Raw genomic sequence first — 22,255 nt, 5'->3', positions numbered from 1 at the left:
ACGCATCTTTGCATCGCTTATCGTCGTTGTTAAATTGGGACGTTCAGTGGGAAAGTACAGCTGCATTGTTGTCCTAAATGTTTCTATATCTTGATATTTAGAAATTTTCTATCAAACTTCAGCTGTACCTCAACAGTCTTTCTAAATTGAAGATTTTGTCACTTGAACATTTACCTTCGATTCAAATAAATATAACAAATTTATTCTTTCCTTAGAATTATTGAAGATTGCTGTATAAGGGCTAATGTTACGTGAACAGTCGTTGATATATTAATAAACGAAGCATTGACTGAATCTTGCTAGCAGTCTCTGGATATTCGATCAACCGGTCGTAGAAATAACACGAACACACGATAAATTCTGTATCGTTTGGGCAGGCTACGATGATTGAAATATAGCCCAAGGATGGTGGGTTTAAGAGTAGGCGCCAGAAAAGTCTTTGCACATGTGCGCAGCCAATTCGAACACGATCGGTGAAAACATCTGTCCTCTGGCATGAGTCAAAAATCGGTAGAGCGCAACGGGCCATATTTATTTCGGTGATTCCCTTTCGACGAGGAGGTTAAAAATTGAATGCCGCCATAAATCATCGCCGATAAGAGAACGAGTTCTTAATGTGCGGACATCACCGCTACCAGGACCCGAAACTTCCTCGTGTCCTTATCCCGCGTACCAACGGAACGATCCAGTCCTCTTCGTTCGCCAGTGTCTTTCTAACCCCTTTTCTGGACCACCTCGTGTCCCCTCAGGTTTCCACCATCCCTTTCTCTCTCTCCCTCTCTCTCTCTCTTTCTCTTTCTAACCGAACCTATCGGTACGTAGAATCTACTACACCTCCTACCCTCGCTCGAACGGCGGTTTGTGTTTCTTGTGTATCCTCCGCCGCGAGATCAGATAAAAAAGTCCGGAGGGTGGGAAACGGAGTAGTGGAAAGACCTCGGTTTAGTTTGTCACCATCGTTTAAAGGAGAGTGGGGGAACGTGGCCGGCGAAGGAACCAGCAGGATTTATTGGACTTGTCTTGGAGAAGAATCAAGACTCGTTGTGCTTGCCACGAGACCAGTCCTCCACCAGAAAGCCAATTAAATCGGTCGACAGTCCCAAAAGATTCTGAGTCCCCTGAGCTCCTACATCTCTCCAACTGGCCTACCGTTCTTTACCACCCTTTTCCATCGTCCCCTTTTTCTCTCCTTTCTATCTCTCTTTGCCTCCCGCTCTGACCTTTAATTCTACTCGCGGGCTTCCTTTCTCGCGAACTTAAATCGGACGTCTTATCTCCCGACCCGATACGACATGCCTCGCGACTAATGTCCAGCCAGCCGGCACTGAAGAGGATTTCGTACAGTCGAAAGACGTCCTGGCCGAAGAGAAGGCTGGATAACTGTCCGTATTTTCAGAGAGATTGATCGGTGCCCTGGCAAAAAGAATATCTAGCTCTCTCTTTCTCTTTTGGCTGAGAAGGCGGAGTTTCACGGAACAACTGCATTTCGAATACTTCGCGGTCGAAAGAAAATAATGGGGTTCGCCCTAATATCTCAAGAAATATATCTTTATTTTTTCAACCAGCCGCCGATAAAGTAAATTACTCCAGAACGGAATTTCTGTTTATGAGGACGGGCCTCAATAGGTCAGAGAGGAATATCGACGTTGTTGCGAACATTCCCGATACTTGATCAACGAGATCGCTTGTGTACAAGGAAGCACTGAGATTTTTCAAGTTTGTACTCGAAGAAGGCTAATGGTTACTCGCTAATCGTATTATAAATCACGCACTGTCCACTGAATATGAATCTTGTATTAAATAGAGTTCACTTATATCAGTTCAATAAAACGAAGAATCTTCAGAAAATAGGTTACATTAGACTGGCATGACATATTCCCAAGGAAAATCAGACGGATGGAAATAAAATAGATTAATCCTTTCACTGATAATATCAAGATACACGCGTGACAGACTGCAAGTACCTCGTCACGAATAAGAAATGTATTTCTTAGCATCGGAACTATCGATGAGTAACAAATCATGTAGCAGGAGTTAATAACGCGAATGAATCGTTAATGTCTTTAACGAAAAGAAAATTTCCAAATGAAGAAGCTTTCTCTTTAAATTCGTACGGACAAAGAGTGTCTTCTCGGGGCAGGGTATCAGTATCCCGTCATTAGGCACAAATACCTTTCGAAATCCGTTCCGGGAGACAGGTTCCTCAATTTTTCAGCGGGCAGCGGAGCCTCAAAGAGGCAGCCTCTTTTCACGGAACGGTAGACACTTTGCAGAAAGGTGCGTAGATTTTTTTCGCGAGGTCGTTTCGGCACATTCCTTTGCGTAGCGAAAGAGGATGGAATAGGGGCGGTAAGGAGATCGGGGAGGGCTTTGAATGCGAGACCACGGAATAATTTATATGGAAAGTGAGAGAGACGCTTCTTGAGGAAGCATTGTGCTTGGACTTGAATTAAACATCACCCCCTTGACTGTGAGGTTCTGCCTGTGCCTCTTGGCGATGTCGTGACTAGGAGCTCCGGGATAAAGGGGGATCAATAGGGGCGCCAGGAAGTAGGGCTGCTACTATACAAACTGGCAAGGTATTCCTATGCCTCCAACTACGTATCCCATAGGACGTACCTGCGTAACGAGACAGAAACTACGACTTGGCTTGCTATCAGAGACCGATTTATTGATATTAGGCTCGCCGTTTCCCGCCACGAAACGAGATATACAAGATGTGAAGAAATATCGCCGAACATCAATACCTCTGTTACGCGTGTATTATTCTCTTAAGGAAGATGATGATAATAAGGTTTGAACTTCTATTTTAAGTTTCAATTATTGTATAATATTGCAATATTAACAAATAAACAAAACTGCTCTTACTATTATTTAATAGTAGTTTCGAGAACTCGTTATCTCAATAATGTAATAATCCTTCTGAAAACGTTTGAAGAATACGATAATTCAGAATAATATTTTCTAACTAGAAATATTACGTAAATGAATCGTTCAGAAACACTATAATATTAAATAGACTTCCTCAAGCCATTTTCCTCAATTTATCGTACAATTTACTATCTAAAATCAGGTCTAATGAAACCTGTTTAAATTCATTGAACATCAAACAAGTTTCATTCAATTCTCGTCCCCAACGTTAAAACGCACCATTTCTAGTGAGCATAATAAAACTTTAAAACTTTAAAAGTGGCAGGTTTATTGAAATAACAGTAGTAGGCAAATTAAAAAACACTGCAAAAAGATTTACGTCTTTGACTTTTATTACGGTTAGAGCGTACGGCTTGTACGGTAAATACGATAAAACGGAAGAAATTTCCTCAGGTACGTTCTGTTCTGGCATTCATCGTCGTTGGAAACGAGTCGGTGCATGAAATAAATGCGCTTGATGAACCGACGCATAATGCATTGCATGAGAGATGCATTTTTCACGTTAATAAGAGATAACTTACGGAGCGCACGTGTTTGATTTGCATTTTACTTTATTCGTCGAAAACTCCTTATCAATTTAAAACGACTCCGTGTTGCGACCACCATCACGAGAACCACTAACCAGCTGGACACTTATCGGTGACCTGAATTACAGCGAATTTATAGTGACGTGCACAAGTCCTTGGTCATAATTCCATTTATAAATTTTAGGGCACCTCTGAAAATTAATTATTTTATTTAAAATCATTAGGAAATTATTAAAATCTATAAGAATTATTGTCTCGTTTGAAGTAATAACATGTACAATATTATAGTAATAATTTTTACACATTTTTCATTTAACAAAATTCACATTTTCTTTTTCTTGCCTATGTCTGTCACGCTTTTCACGAATATTACATGTGTGCATTTCTGTACGTTCCAATTTTCTGGAAATGGATAAATATCCATACATGCTAATACCGTATTTCTTGTTCGCGGTTCGGAAATCGACAAAAGTTTCTCAAATGCCCTATTAAGAAAAAAGCAAAACGTGTACAATTTGTCTGCCCAAACAATATTTCTGCACGTCACTGTACATCATATGCCCAACCCTGATAATTATACGTTGTTCAGATGCGATCTTTTTAAAGCTTAAAGGCACGTGGCGATAGCGTAACGGAGACGTCCGTCATATGGCCACCGAAACGTGCGCGCAACTTACGAGAAAATATGCCGCGAAATTAGCAAGTACGCGGAACATCGTAAATTCCATCGAGCAGCCATCTGCCCAGAGAGTTAAAAACAAGACACAGCTTGGCTGGCTCTTAAATTTCACGTGGCACTCCTTTTCGTACCAACGTGAAAGATAAAGCTGACCGATGGCCGTGCTCTTCGCGTCGCTGCATCTGATTTTTTCGCGTGCTTCGCAAAGGACACTCTCCGCGCTCCCTTTCGCCGTCAGACAACCACCTTTCTAGTGGCGGAAGTACGAGCGTTATCTGCAACGCTTGACCGAGGCCAGACATTTCTCAAACAAAAAAGGAAAGAAATAAACGACGACGCCTGGCTGAAATGAACCGTGTTAGGACATATTCTCTGTCGAGCAGAAGTTTCAAACCATATATCGATGAACCGAACGGAAATTGCTTTATAAATTGCTCCGTAGTTCGTACGTTAGGGGCCTCTCTCAGATTTATGAGACACAAGATTGCATTTTTTCATGGAAAACACAACCAATTCAGTCTACATTACAGTATTTTTTACTTGGAAAACTGCCCCTGTTTTTTATGATTATAGCCCTTATGGGATCTCTGGCTGGATAAACAAATGGCTGGTGTATCCGAAAATATATACCAATTATCATCTGGATTACTCAAAAGGCATACTTCTCAACCACACAAATTGAAACAAGAAGAAGACTAACAATTACAGACACCATTTTTCAAAATTTATCTCGAAGCTTGCGATTGTTTATATTAATTTCTGGTAATAAATAAATTCCTGAAAACAAATAAAACGAGGCCAAATAACCGGCCGGAACTCTACTGTATTTTCAACAGTATAAAGAGGAGGCAAACATGCTTTCAGAAAGAAATTTGACACACATCTAATAAGTCTAACGAAATATCAATAGTCTACCGATCCTCAAAATTCCAGAAAACATTTGTGAGAGCAGCCAAGGTGTTCACGAACCAAGTGACCGCAGGCAGAATTCTCTCTTTTATGGGCTGTTGTCATCGGCAACCTGTTCAAATACGTCGAAGAAGAAAGTTGACGGAGTGTGACGCGTCCTCGAGGTTCCAGGAAACTAATCCTTGTATTTCAGCGGGGGAAAAAGAGAATCGTGGCCGTGTTTTTGATCGGGCCGCAGTTTCAAGGCGCTTCCGCGGTCGAACGAAAGACCATCCTGAAATAATATTTGAGAGATTCATTGTTGGAGAATCTCTCTTTGATGGAGGCTAACGCGCAGGAACAAATGATCAACAAATATGTATACAAATCACTCGGACGCATTCGGACAAGAACATCCGCAGCTGCCTGGCCCTGTTCCTGCTTCATTTGCATCCAGCTCGTCCGCAGTTTCACGTTGCGTTTCGAGCGTTCAGCATCGATTACCAAGGAATTGCTCAGGTGCGACAGAATGGAAATAATAACGAGCAGGTGCCAGCCTAATTAAATTTCGCACCTAACGCCATGCCTTGCGACACGCTACGGCAATCTGGACATTTTTTTTCCGTCATACCATATGTCTCGGCACGTGATATTCTACTCTAGAGTTGGGTTACGGCCTTTTTTTCTAGTTAAGCACCGTAACGACAGATTGAAACGGAAGAGTTAAATATCGTCTTATTGTTGGAGTCTTTAGCTGCTAGACTATCTACGATTAATTTGAATATAGTGGAGTATGCTAATGATTTCATGACAAACGAATACTGTAACTAGCTGTTCCTACAAATTAGATCAAAATACTACGATGAATATGGAAAAATTCTATCGATTGCTTTATGGCAGGTACGATCGATTCTTTTTACTCCGTCTTACTAATCTATTAATCTTTCTCTTTTTTCTTTTTTTTTTTTTTTTGAGAACATTAAGCGATGCAAGAGGTGCTATATATCTGTGACTAAAATGTTTAATTTTATTTAAATTGACTACGTTTGTAACATCGACTTAGTTCAAATAATTAGGAAATGGATATGTCTAGTTGTAAATTGAAGTCAATATAATTTACAAGGAACAAGGAATTATATAATATGGTTTTCCATTCGATTAATCTTCATTCAATTTTTACGATTGCACTTGGCGAAAGATACGACACTTTCAAAGAACAACACGCACGATTTCGGGTACACCCCACTAGACAAGGGTGGGTTAAATCGTTCAAACAACACAGGGGGATGAAAGAATCGCGAAGTCACTGCTCAGACCTCGCCTACTTGCCACGAAACACGGTGGAATATAAATTTATGGAAGATAAAGTTTGACGACGGCGATGGGAAGCAGAGCGGACCCGGCAATGGTTTCAATGCGCCCCAAGGCGTTTTACTTTTCGAAGAACTTTGTTTTCTCACCGAAATTCCGGCTGGCAGCTGCAACAACAGCAACGAGAGGCTATGCCTATCCTTTCACTCGAACTTTACCTTTATAAACCTCGGCCCCTGAACTTCCAGGACAAAGTCCGCGCGCAGAATAACAGCAAGATGCAGAGGATCTCCGCGTACAGTTCGCAAGCGTATATAACCGATTTTTTCTCCTACTAGATAAGCACATAGCTACCAATCTCGGATCGAAGAAATTTCGAAAGTTTACTTTTGCTGACATGCCGTAGGCGATATCGAAAGGTGGAGTTGAAGGGAAATAATCGAGACGTTAGTATCACGAATAAAAGGCAACGGGAGCAAAATGGAGAACTCAAATAATGGATACAGAGGAAACACACGATAAGTCACATTTTTCGTTCTTTACGTGACGATCGTATAGGCAAAATATGACAAGTCTCAAACTTAATTCGTTATTTTTACTTTTCAAAATTTTGCTGTAAATCTTGGATCGTTATCACGACTACATAATTCCAATCGATTAATCTTTCCATTGACAATTTCGATCAATTATTACGTTTTATACGAGACTCGCGTCTATCCTAACACTTACGAACGGGAGCACATGTCAAATTAAAATTTCTCTGTAGTCAAGTCTTTCTCCTGTAATATTGAAATGAAAATGTCTTGTCGCACTCGAAGTACCTTTTGATAACGCGGCGTCGATCACAATGACGTGACGTGAAACGACTGGAATGAATAACTCTTAAACGCTCATGAGCGTGAAATTTCGTTAGCGTATAGAGTACCGTCTCGTTTCGGTCGATACATGGTATTATTATTTGAAAAGCTCTTCCCATAATGTCGAGAACATTTGCTTTCCCGACCAAATATTTGCCGCGAGCCGCGGGACGATTTTAACATCTCAAAGCACACACTCTCGCCGCCACGCTATGACGAACTCTGTCTTTCTACTCTTTCTTTTTTCTGTTAATCCTTTTTTTTATTTGGAAAACCTTGTAACCATTGTGTACTCAAGAATGGTCTCTACGCGTACGGCCAGCGTACAATGTACAGAACCAACAAGCATCCATTGTTTCTATTGTTTGTCTATACGCCGCTCCGCGTTGTCTACGGATCTTTAATTTAAAACACGAATTTCCATACGGTTTCGTGGTTCCTGTGCCGGTTATCTTTCCAACCACCGCCATTCTCTCTGACTTCGTTGGATCGAAAACGAAACTGTTTATTTCTACACTAACTTCCCTTCGTCCTCTCTTTTCATATAGCCAGAATTATTTGAGATCACCCAAGCTCCGACAACTTGAAATTCAAGATCACCCAAGCTCTGACATCTTGAAATTCACTCTTAAACTTTACACAGAGTAATCAAACTTAATACACATTAGGAGATATCGTTAATATAATAAGAAATAACGTTTTTCATTTTGAATTGAATTTTTCTCATTAAATCATTGGATAGTAATGTTATCTTATATTGTAGATTCGGAACAGATTCTTCCTATATAAAAATACATATTGTTATGGTATACGTATCAACATATACTAGAACAAACTGATGGTACAAAAGAACAAGGTTCGAATAACGTTCCCTTTTCCTTTCATACCCACGTACAAGTCATCCCCGCCTCCCTAAATGAATTCCACCATTTACCGTATCGTTAAACACCTATTCTCTGGGCATCTATAGGCGACAATCAAACCGCCAATTCCTAAACCGCCCATAAACCAAAATCTATCGTCAGATAGACCACGTGGCCACCGGGTACGTGGCCACAATGTGCCAACAAAGCCTCGTCCCAGCAGAAGATTCGCCGAAATCGGCAACGAACAATCGCCACAATCAACGAACAACCCCTGCTACGTCGCGGTGAACGCGTCGCGGCCCTACCATCTCTGAAAGATCGCGTGAAAAGTGCGAAAAGTTCGCTTTCTGCTCGTCCGGAATCCATCCGACAATTATCGCCGCGGGGATCACACCCCCTCACACGCCAATGCTATATATATATTCGTGAGGCTGAAAGACAGTAGAAGAGAGAACGAAAATGGAGAAACGTGAAGGCCAGAAGAGCAGAGAAAGGAAAAGATACTAAAGAGGGTGGCGGACCATAAATTATCGAGCGGCAACAATGAGAAGAGGAATCCTCCCTATCTGCATAGCGACACCATGGCCGAAAGACCAAATATTTACACTGGCCAGTGGCAAAACTCGAAAGTAATAGATTCGAGATGACTTTTCATTTAACCGAGCACAAAAGGTAGCCGGTGCGGTTGGGCGAAGCTCTCAGCCACCCGCTGGCTTCCAGCCCACCAGGACAATATCCTTTTCTCTACCAACTGCGGAGCTTGGTCCACAGAAACGATTTTCACGGAACATCCGGAGGGGTGAAAATATGGTAGCTTTGCTAGTCGCCGTTTGTCAACCAGGACGCTAATTGTTATTGCCCGCTAATTTCCCTGGATACGAGTCCCGAACCGCATCTAAACGACGACTGGGTGTTTGAAAACGCGCGTGCCCTATCTACTCGTGCGTCACGCAACTCCACGCTGTATCAATATGCATTTCGTCGCGCTATTGTACCGCTGCTCTTTTATAAGCGTGTTCGCTGTGTGTCATTTGCAGCCCCTTTCTCATGCAGTCGCAAACTCGATTGGGGTTTGATGAACTGTGCGGTAAGAGGGCACGTTTCGAACGGTAAGGAACAGGGCTGAGGGTTGTGGATATACGGATGAGATTATTTTAACGTAAAAAGCTAATTTTGAAGGCGAAGCTTGAATAAATATTTGAAAAGATGGTATGATGATGGATGAAGACAGTTTAGAATTAATATTTGTATGTACAAGTTATATTAGCAACTTTTGCAGATACTAGATAGTTTTCATTATGTTGATAATAGTTGTTTATTCTGGAGTATGTATTGTGTGTATTCGTTGCTACTGTTAATTACAATTTCATCTTACAAGATCGTGGCGCGTTTTCCACCTGCTCTTTTAGACTTTCTTTCCATCACTGTAAGTTACTATATTCTATTCGACGATAAATGAGCTGTTTAAACGTTGCATACATTTGATCAACTTCATAAATTGAAAAATGGGTACGTAATAATTTCCAAAGGCTCCCAAAATTAGGCCATCTGTACAAAAATGTTTCATCCCTCAAAGTCTCATAATGAAATACTTTAATAATTTGGAAGTTAGAAACGAACGTATTCTTCTATATCATTTAAGACATCTTTCAACGAAGAGAAACATTAACGACGTTAATTATTAACGAGGATAAACGTATCAAAGTTTTATCTTAATAACGTTAATAAAGTTAATCGTCAACGAGGTTGATACTCAAAGTGATAACAAGTGCACGCCCGTAAGGCGGTCTCCATCTACAAACACGGGATCAAAGGGTTCGAGCAAAGGACGCGTACGATCTCCGCATAGCCACGATCTCGCTACCAAAGACGCTTTGTGAACTCTACCATCGTTTGTGCGAAAGAGAAACGTTAATTATTATCTCTTGCTAATTTCCCAGATGTCGTAGACATTGAGAGACAATTATCAAAAGCCACGTCGACCACATGAAACGTTTACCCACGAATAAATGGGCCGACGATCTTTCCAGAAACGAACACTTCTCTGTCTACGCTTTAATTGCTGGACTACAGCCAACTTCTTAATATATGTTACTATATTAGAATTGTCTACTAGACATAAGCCATATTAATAGCTGCGAGAAAATTGATAAAACAGACGCTTCTACGAAGTCATTTATGTTAATCGCTGTTCTTTAATAAAATTAAATTAAATTGTTCAATAAAATTAAATGGACAATACGTAGACACATAAAAATACACTTGTTACATTTTTATTAAGTCGACAGAATTCTTGCGTTCATTTAATATCTCCCATCGACAATTACATACAATATAAAAGAAGATTCACAAGAATGCAATGATATAAGGAGGAAACGAAACTCTCTACTATCTTTCGTTTTTTGATGGAACAAGCGCGACGGAAAATGATAAGATACCCTGTTTCTGATTACACGATACATTCATTTACTTAATTTCCTCTCACGACCGCGACAATTACGCTGTCCCGTATCAAAAGCATCTAACTTTCGCTTCGTAATGTCGAAGACACAAGATACGTGGCGGACGTTAATCGTCCCGGATCGGTCTTTTCCGTTCCGTTGCTCCTCGTGGAAGACGCACGCCACTCGTGATATATTATTACTTCCTGAAAAGTGATCAAGACTCGTGACACGTTACACACGAGCTTCTCGAGTACGTGCACGAAAAAAAGGAACGAGGACCGAAGAAATCCGTATTACAATTTCAGAAGAACAGCTGTCCTTGACATTGAACATACTGCGGTATGCACAGCCACTTCCGGTCGAACGAGATCGCACGCCACGTGGTCACGGAGGTGTGAGAGCAGCTGTGACTTTTAAGGAGGAAAGCCTTAACTTCTCGACCTCTTGGTCGCCATCGTCATCAATACCTTTTGCACCGTGGCCACGCAGCGGGAGAAACACCGTCGACGACATCCTGACATTTACCAGCCCACCGCTTTTGTTCCTAGATTTATAGAGCAGGGGTCGCCTATCTCTGTTTTTGATGCTTGTTGAGGCTTGAACTTCTTTCTAGCACCATATTTCCTCGGCTTCCTTATCGCTATCGCTCGATATCGTTATTACGACTCCCTCGATACATCACTGATCTAAATTCCTAAGCTAATTATGGGAAGCTCTATCGCACGCGAACCTTCAAATCGCACGTGACTTCTAAAAAGGAGATGAGATTGATCGAGTTGATTTATTTCTGTTTTTTAGAGCATCGATGGATTCGAATGATTAAAACGTTTAAAACGTCTGCTAAATAGATTTTGAATAGGCATGTACACTATCGCTCGTAAGTACACCATCAATTTTTATGCACTTATGAGAGATTTAAAAGTGCAAGAATGCACAGAATACGCATAATTGTGCAGTATATAAGATATGCAAAGTTTAGTACCTATTACGATATTTAGTAGATAAAAGGAATTTCTGCTTAGGTTCTATGATTACTTTGCTGCTCCTCCCTTATTTTTTTACTATTCGCAAGTAACAGGCACTTTGATGAATTTATAGCAACAGCGTGTGAACTTTATCAAAACATACAAATTAATGATGAAACCTGATTTAAAACAAGTAAAGACTCTACAAAAACTGCATGCATCAGCGAGTAACCTCACCAGCAGCAGAGTGTGGATCGGAAAATATCGTCCGGCAGTATCATCTGACCTATCGAGGTGTCTGTGAAGGAAGAAAATCCGGATACCCGATGTACTACTTTGCCAAGGTCCCGGAACAGGGCAGAGATCCCAACAGACGGATCAAATTCCTACGGAGGAAGTGTTTGAACAGGACGCCTATACAACCCCAGGTCCGTTGCTAATGGCTGTGCACACTAGATCGAAAACAGCGACGTGGCCGCGCAATGTTCGCACACAGATACCTCAAGACCGTCATCGTCGTCGAGTATTAATGCGATAACTAACAATAACAAGATTCAGCCCTCTCTGGTGGGCCCTGAAACGTGGGCTACGCGCGCTGTAAACCGTGTCTATACGTGTGTCTATGTATTTTCGTGATTCCGCGATGCCTGCGGCACCGAGGATCCCTTTATAGGTCGGGACACGACGCACCGAGAACTTTGATCGTCGTGTTACACTGTGGCAAACCACCGATACAGTCGGGCCTGGATAATCCCTTCTCGAGTAGGGACCGAAGGGTACTTTACCTTCAGGCAGGTTTGCCCTCGTTCAACAATCCCTTCTCCACGTTCTTTCTCGCCTTAGGACACCAGAAACATGGTTTCACTGCGGGATTTCGCTTCTCATTACTGTAATAGACCGAACACGGGTTTTGTTATTTCACCACACCAAAATTATGATACCATCGTGTGCCGTTTCGTGCTTCTGATTTTTGCTGCTGGTTAAGTAACGAACGAGCAGACTCGCGTTCTTTCCATTTCCACATGAAAGTATCGAAGAACGTTTGTGGAAAGCTTTTACGAATATACGAATGCGTCTTATATGAAACATTTGGAGATTTCATTGGAACTGTAATGAAACTCGACTATCACGATTAGATTGGTAAAGTTCGAAACAAATGTGAAAATATATTTTGTTTATCTGTTTCTGCTGTTTAACTTGTGGGCACCGTTCTTATTCACGTTCAGTCTTAGGCTACGATCTGATCATGCTTAGAACGTGAACTGGTTTCTGGAAAGCTATACAATGTGAAGAAAGAAAGACGACTTGGACTAATTGTATTACTCGGTATTAGCGTAGGTCAAAGTCACCCTCCACTCCAATCCCTCTTGGATATTCTTTCTCGTCGTAGGATAAGAAAATACGACACTCGCACAGGATTTCCGTTCTCGTTATTATAATAAATGAAACGCGTGTTCTATCGTTTCGACAGAATTCTGCAGCCGCGGGGATCTCAATATAAAATCTGCGAGCAAGAACCGTGGGGAACAAGCTTTCTTCGAGGTAGTTTCAGATTTACGAGAGGTTTATCGCGAAAGTTACGAACGATAGCGAGCATCAAAGTTTTGCAAGCAAGGACGTACAGAATCACCGGGGATTTTTCATAATAAAATTATTAATTCTTGGTTCCTTCGTTGTGCTTTCACGGAAAAAAATACTTTCGTCTTTATCGTGCAGCAAAATCATACGATGGCGGGAAACTTCTGATACACGCGTGCGTTCTCGAGGCAAATTCTTGCGCACGAAAGGATCTCGTGCACGCACACCATCAATCTGAAGAAGAATTCTCTTTGACGGGGCATAAACGACAACCAGGAGAACGTTTGATCGTCGCGTTACACTTTAGCTAACCACCATCACGATGAAAAAGAGAGAACAGAGGAAGGATAATCCCTTTTCCGAAGAAAGATTCGAAGAGTTCGGAGTCGAAGTCTCACCTCGAGGCAGGCAGGTGCTGCACGAACATGGAGCACCCTTTTTCAACATTCTTCTAGGGAAGACGACGTCTCAGTGACATTGTTGACCCTCTGCCCCTCTGTCACATGTCGTTTCGCATATGGCGCACGTTCTCCGCGCCTGTTATTTTTATACAGTTCTCGTTTGATGAAATTCCGCACGCGGTGAAGGTAGATACCACGATGACAGATTGGAGGCTGGGACCGCGAAAGATTACAGCTGCGTTCGAGTCGACTAGAGGCAGATTCGTTAAAAATCCGGAAGAAGTTCTTGCATCGTAAAAAAGAAAACACGTGCATGATACGAGGCACGATATACGTCAGATTATGTACTAATAAAGTCGATGGAAAAACTATTTGGCGCTTGTAATATGTTTGCAATGCGATCCTGCAGTCATCGAAATTTTATAAGTATTTCGATCTTGCTGCCAAGTATCAGAACATTTACAGAGAGTGAGATAAACCTCAGACAATTATTTGATAATCGTTAAAACCCTTGAGAATTATTGTCTAATTTGGAAATTTTATAAAGACAGATAAATATCGTGGAATCTTAAAACGAAAAAGCTATTCATATATTCAATGTTACGATAAAATCTCACTTCTATGTGTAACTGAATCTCATTTTATTTATATCGCTTTCGTCATAACAAACAAAAAGAATTTGTAATACGAAGTAGATGTTTCACTTAGAATTAAAACGAGAAAAATCTGGTATACCGGTAAGAACTTGTTCATGTTTTATTCAATCTTGAGATAGTTTCTAACGTTAGAAAAATACTGTTGGATCGAAGACGACCGGAAGAATGTAGCAAGCGTAATGAAACGAAAAAGAAGTAAAACTACTTCGAAATATCGTCTTCTATTCCATACCTAACATGTTTCGTTCCACGATCTATTTCATGGTATCTGTATATCGTCCAAAATACATCCATTTAGAGATTAAAATGGATGATTCGTTCAAATTCGACGAAAATTCCATTATGTATGCCAACTACGATTTCCTGATGCATCCAAGTTGGTTCTTCGTGTTGTTCGATAACCGAAGCTGGAGAAAGGATTAATATAGACGATGAGGAGCATAAAGTCAATCGTGTGAAGTCTCGCGTAAAGTGCGCTCCGTTTATGGAAATCGACGTAGTTTAATCAGAAAACTGCAGGGAACGGGGATCGCGTAAGTACCCTATATCGGTGGAATGTAGGGGCATTTAAGTAGATGGAGGGTATAGACCCCTGTCTACTCCATTTGCTTTCAGCCCGAGGGACCTTCCCGATATATATCCCAATATTCCTGGTAACAATGATGAATCACTGCAGAGCACCTCTTGCGCAAGAAGTTGCACATCCACTGCGCTTGTAACGTCTCTTTGCCCTCTCTCTTCTTCTCTCTTTGGCTATGTTTTCACCATGCGTTCTGTTCCTCTTTCTCTGTTCCCTTCATGATTACCTCAAATACTCATAGACCTGCTTTAACCGTAATAATGCGTTTCAGTGTCCGACGCGGTTACGTAAATCCTGATGTAACAGTCGGATAAATAAGTGCATCTCATATTCCTGGCATTAATACTTACTTTGAAAACTTCCGTGCATTTGCTTTCGTAACAAAAAAGAGGACGGTATTCACCGAAAAATACAACAAGCAGTTTCGAAGGAACTGCGAGATTGCGTTTCGAGATGCCTCGAGAACGACGTGTTTGACATAGCACGTGGCATGTTCTCCATCGTACATACAGCTCTCACTTAGATTAAATTGTATTTTTTATTGTATACGTAGGTGATATCCTACTGTATGGTATTTGGTATGGCTCTATACTTTAACCACATATGATATAACTGTGTAAATATATCGTTACACTGTATTTAATATAATATGGAACATCTAAGCCAACGTATATTGTGGCAGAAATTAAAAAGACTATCTTTGCCGACACCCAGAATATTGATTGAATTGAAAAAACATTCAGTCGTAACGAGTATTCCAAGAATATCTCATCTTATATTGTATAAAATTGAATAGCAATATCAATATCAATAATAATAGATATAAGAACTTTACTTTAAATATTTTATATATTTTTGCGCATTATATGCATTCTGTAGATTTTTGAAATCTTAAAGTTCCCAAAAATACATAAACATCTGCGGTTTAGTCATAAGAAACAGAATTATAATCGATCACAGTTTCTTGCTTTGATTTGAAAACTAGAAACCAATAATTCCAACAGACACTGAAAATATCTGTATATCAATAGAATAATACAATAATAAAATACACTGGTAACGTTATAACTAAATAAAATAAAATTCGAAAAATATAGATACATTTCCATACATATTATTTAACCTATTTAATTCAACAAATCGCTAAATGATTTCAATTTACTCAAATCTTCTTCTCGGAACAACAAGTACATAATTAACGCACGTTCCATTCGGATATTCGACGAGATAATTCATAGCGCAGATAATTGTATACATATTTGGTATCAACTCGAAAATTGACGATCATCTATAACAGTCGGAGAGCAAAATAACATCGAGTGTTTTAATCTATCCGTCTAGCCATATAAAACGCCGCGAGGACGTATAATGCATGACAAATCGTTTGTCCCTTGTTTGCAAAACAACGTAATCGCATGTATACAGCTAACCAACCATCGTTATACTAAAATACACTTCTTTCGCGAAACAGCATTCTAGAGTTCTTCCTTATGTTTCGTTAAATCTTCATCCAACATTTGTTAACAGTTCATCTCACACGCGTATGGAAGAAGAACAGAGATGAGGAACGAAAGAAGAACGTAACTATTTATTGGTACAATAAATCAGCAGCTGAAACGCGTTCACGGCGACCAATTAGCGGTGGATGTTAAGATCGCTGGGTCAGAGCCCATGTAATAATGACGAATCAGTTCGGAGCCGGTCTGGTGGCATGGCTGACTGCCTCTTATTAATAAATTCGCTTCCCATGCGACGTCCTATGAATCATTCGATAGGCAACAGGGGAGATTCTATTAGACTGATTGGTTTATGCCTCTATGGTTCAACTCGTGCCTATTCGTCTTCGTTCTTAGCAGCAACAAACACATTTTTGGCCTGGCTATTCCTCCTCTGTACCGAACCAGCCACGAATATCCAAGTAAGCAGCCGGATATTTGCTTAAAGCATGGCACCGCTTTATAGTCGTGCGTAGGAAAACAGTTTATACTCGCCTCTCTTCGGTATCGGCCGGGAGAAAAAAAGATGTGGAAACGCTGAGACTCTAAGCATGGAGCATCGATAAATGTAAGAATGTGTTTTCATGGCTCAATAAAAACGTAAGAATAAGCGCTCTACTTTGAATCGAACCACCGCGAAAGAAATATCGCATCTATCGTCTGGTATATTCAATGTTGAAATTTATAATCAAATTATTACTACAGTAGAAATTTGTTCAATAAACGTAAATGACTGGTGCGATTAAGTAGTAAGTAGTTACTATTACTACAGTTATACAACAACAAATTACTATAGTTATTATTACTACAGTAGAAATTTGTTCAATAAACGTAAATGACTAGTGCGATTAAGTAGTAAGTAGTGTAATTCATTGATAATTATGCAGTATGTCTAATAACTTCTTCCAATCTTGATTATTTGACTCTTATTTTATCTATTTTTGCGAAATGATAAAAAATTTAAAAATTTAACGCCTTCTTAATAAAGTAATAAAAAATATATTAATTTCTCGTACTCTCTCGATTAACTTTTTGTATTAATGCTAAAATAAAGCTCTAAGAAAAAAAAGATTACGATCAAACAGACAAAAATTGGAAAAAACCTCCAAATTCCATAATTATCAATTAATACAAAAATCATTAAATAGATCCACACGTCCATACTCAAATGCTTAACGATACAAGCTATCATTTGATCTCCATTCGACCTAGTTTGAAACTCAAACATGTTAATTTCGAAAACATTCGCCATTTTTTATGCTTCAAAATAAAATAAGAGAGGTTAGGGAAAGAGTTTGCACAGGTCCAATCCGTTTAACGTTCACTGCCTAAATGCTCACGTCACTAGTGATGTAGGCTTCTAGCCTACTTTATGTTAAATCATACTTCATTCTGGATGGGATTATCTCCCCTAATTTATTGACTTCGTTCCTAACTGTAGAGTCTGAAATCCCCATGACTTGAAGCTAACATTGTTTTGCAGGGGCAAAACTCGTATAGGGATATGCTAAATCATCGTGCGGTTCAAGCTCGAGTAATATATACATACCGCGTGTTTGTAATCATCGCTGACAAGATACTTTATGCATATTCGTCACGGGGAGAATAATTGATGAATTGCTCTCCCGATGAGAGATAATTGGGAATACGTATCTTACGACATGCCGCCGCGCCGACGAACAATGTTATATCGAATATCTATACTGCTACGATAAATTGGAGTAAATATGTACGTAGAAGTATGTGTTTGTGTTTGACTTACGTGCAACATTCTCCATCGAAGCGACGTGAAGGTTGAAAACTTTTGTCTTTTGTTTAGATTACGGGCAATATTGTGTACAAAGCTTATTGCACCTTTTTCTGCAAATTTGTCTGTCAAAAATGAATTATTTCTGAAAAACAATGTCGACTATGCTTTCTTAATGAAGATACTATTGATTATAGCTTGTTACAAATATATGTTACAATTTATATTCGTAAATAACGGTAAAATGAATTCGAAATTACACGCTATAGCATGTAAATTTTTAAACGATGCTGTAAATAATAAATAGCCTAGACGTTAGTTCTGGTTTACTTACATGTAAAGAAAAAAGTAGATGTTACTTTCTGATAAATTATTCCTTATTGACATGAAAATTAAGATAATTACATAAAATGAAGTCTTACACAAGCGAATACACGCGTACAACTGCGACCGATTCCTTGATCATAGTTGAAGGTGCTGCCATCTATTGCAGAAATGCTGAATCTTTACATCCCGTATATTTCTTTCAAATTTTGGCGACATAAACTATTAATACAATGTATTTAATAAGTAGTAAAGAGTAAAATTAGCAAAATCTATAACTTACGATATTATAATCTTCTTCCCCTTTCTACGTTTGTATCGTAGTATATTTCCAAAATTACTAAATTTATAATATAAATTTGAGGAATTGAAAAAGAAATACTTCAAAAACATATTAATTAAAATATTTCTCGTTTATGTAGGTTGAAATATGAAAAAATATATATACAGGTAATATTTTAAAGTGTAATTTATTCGTATGCGAACAAAAATGATCCATTGAGATATGTCGCTGGCATCATTTAGAGTATAACATACACGTACATTTATATAATTTCACTGTCGTCCATTACACGATATAAAAACTGTTGTTACACCATTGCAATAAATAGAATCGAGTTTTTCTTATCTCTCACCTTTAAATTTCGAAGCAAGCACGCCCTTATATACAAAATATTTTTCATATTATTAGTACTAAATATATTCAAAGAGACATGAGTATGAAAATTTCAAGTAAAATTATTTACGAAATTTTTTTAAATATGTACTTGAAATTTGTTCACCTTCGACAGCTTTTAAGCCCCTGCAGAAGGGATTCAGTTGTCTGTGTAAAAATTTCGTGACAGTCGCTTAACACACTGACACCCTAGCTACAAGTTTTACATCATTATTGATGTGCACATTTCACAAAATAAATACTGAGTTCGATTTTTTACAAAATATATATTAGGATATCGCACTTAAGGTAAATGTACACGATAAAACGCGTAAAAAATATACAATGAGTTCCTCTATCAAGAGGCACTAACGACAAGGAACACAGAAGTGTCGCATATAGATCATACGTAACTGTTCGTTCATTCATATCCAATTTCGCATTCAGAATATTCTGGTTTTTTTATTATTTATCATTTGTTAGGTATTTTAATCTTAATCTCTGTTAAACAACGAAATTAAGGGCATAAGATACGTGTAGGTATAACGACAACGATACTCTTCAATATAGATATAGTCACATATGTTCATTCCCAATATATCAACATCTGTCTACTCATCAAATTTAATTATAATATCAGATATATGAGATTTCTTCTGTAAATATTCCACAAAATGATCATTTGTTTCGTTGAAACATTTTCTTTTTAATACTGATAAATTACAGGAAAGTTACATATACTTAAAATGATACTTAACAAGTTAGTGTTTTTTTTTACCTTTGACGTTAATAAGATAAATATAATATGTGAAATATTCAAGATATGATTTTTCATAAAAGTTTAATATTTACACAACATTTGTAGATACGCCTACATGTATCTCAACATATTTCATACAAGCTTACAACACATTTACATACGATACACACACATCCGTTTTCTATATTTAAGCTAATTTAACTAATTGGTTCTGTAATTATAATCTGATTATAGGACGTGTAATTAAGAAGGCGTAAGGTAATATAATTCCCTAAAGAAAATATAATGTATGTATTTCGATAACCACCTAAAACTATTGTGATAATTGAAAAAAGAATAGAAGACATGATAGTAAGACATGTATACGGAGGATAATTTATTTGTTCTCTAGTAGTACAACCATTAAACGGTTGGCACGTTGTCATTATATGTTTAGAAATAGAAACACGCACTTGTTTGTTATATTATATACGTATGTTAATTTATGAAAGAGAGAGAAGATCGTGAAAGATTACGAAGAATACATTAGTACGAACATATTTTATATATGTGTATATTCGATATATCATAAATTTATTACTGATTTAACAATTCAAAGTATTTGACAAACAGAAATTTGAGTAAAACGACCCTTAAACTATAATTCTTGGGAAATTAAAACTAATAATCATTTAGCATAATGTCGTACGTATGTTAATAACATTATTTTTTAATCGATATACTTCGTTAATAGAATTTATCGATTACACGTAAATGTGCGAGCGCGTTCCTCTACATACACATACAAAAAGCAAATTATCGTAATATAATTATGCTCATTTTCGTATAGTTTCATACTATTTTATTCTGCATCTTATGCTTATATTTACAATTGTATTTAGTAATGTAAATGTATATTAGCGAACGCTAAACCGTTGAGTAATCAATCAATCTGAATAGTGGATGGAATAAGAGTATTGTCAATTAAAAATTAGAATATCACGGGTTTTTAAGAGATTCCGAGTTTACATTTAATTTTCCACTATTCTTCATATTCCGAGTTGTTCATTGGGATTTTCTTTTGCAAAAAAGACAAAAAAAAGAAGCCCAAATCTATTCAGACAATATAATTTTATAATATTTTATGTTATCACTAGTTGCCATATATTTCGCAAGATATTTATTTAGATGTTATTATATATTTTCAGATAACTAGTTTGTATAACGTTCAAATTCTATCTAAAGCATTAAGCCATGCTATAAGCAAAGTTATTGCAATGTGCTTGTATTTGGAAATGTTTATATAATGAAATGGAATAATTCAGTTAACACTGACATTAGCTATATCATATTCTGCGTTCTATTTTCAGTATATTATTACTTTAAACGATTCAAACGGAAAGTATAACACGAAGACGAAAACGAAACATTATACAACAAGCACATACAATAAGCTTACAATAGCTAAGTTGTAAAAAAATATGTTTTTGAAACTTTTATATATAATGAAGCTTAATAATTAGAAAAATTATAAACTCTTAATTTGAATATATTCCTCTTATTATAAAGGCCACTTAAAGGACAAGATCTTGTATTATATAAGACTATAGCAAATAAAATATATATTAATTAATAATAAATGAATGTTCGAATTATTTAAATTGATACTAATATTGCAACTTTCTATTTACTGTCTTCTTGTGCATATAATAAAACTAAAGACATTGCTTACACTTTGCATCATTAATTTCTACATATATGAATAAATAAAATGTAATCTATTACAACAATAAACAAAACAAAAAAGGATTTTATGAATAAAATTATTGTAAATAGATATTATTGAGTTTTATAATTAATTCTTGAAATATTACTTTTTAAATAGACAAAAATCTTGATATAATTTTATTCTTGATATTATTTACTTTTAGAGATTGCTTAATCCATCATACAGATTTTGCCAAAATTTATTTGCTATTACATATTATGAAAGTATAATAAAATTTTATCTCTTAATTCACATTTGATGGACAATTGTCTTACATATATTGAGTATCATAAAGCTTAGAAGATGTATTGATATAATGTTGTACATTAAATCATGTATCCGAAAAAAATAGCTTAATTATTTATTTGCCTTTCAACAGTTGTATTTGCACCAGTCAGCTTTTAAATCCAAGATCGATTGAAATTAACTGTATTTTTTTTTTTAGATATACATATATATGTATTATGTGGCACATAATTTTATTATTTATGTTATATTTATTAATGCATTTACTATTAATATAAGTATTCAGACATTTTCAATTAATATTCTGCTTATTTATAATAATACGAGAGTATGTAATATTCTGCCTGATTGCAATAAGTATACTTAAATGTATATCAGAGTATTTTTTAAGATGTACGTTGCAGTTGAGATCTAGTATCTATGATAGATACTTTAAAGTAATGAAATTATAGTGCAATATAATATATCATAGCATACTTTCATGTATGTATCACTATTTGTAAAATATGTAATAATGAAATTGTGAAAATATTTTCGCATTGTAATTATACAACAAAAATAAGAAATATATGAATTTTGTTTTTCAATGAAATATTG

The sequence above is a fragment of the Bombus bifarius genome, unplaced genomic scaffold (genome assembly GCF_011952205.1).
Source record: "Bombus bifarius isolate JDL3187 unplaced genomic scaffold, Bbif_JDL3187 scf7180000007987, whole genome shotgun sequence".
Classification (NCBI taxonomy): domain Eukaryota; kingdom Metazoa; phylum Arthropoda; class Insecta; order Hymenoptera; family Apidae; genus Bombus; species Bombus bifarius.
The sequence above is the reverse complement of the archived record's forward strand: the minus strand, read 5'-3'. Positions refer to the sequence as shown.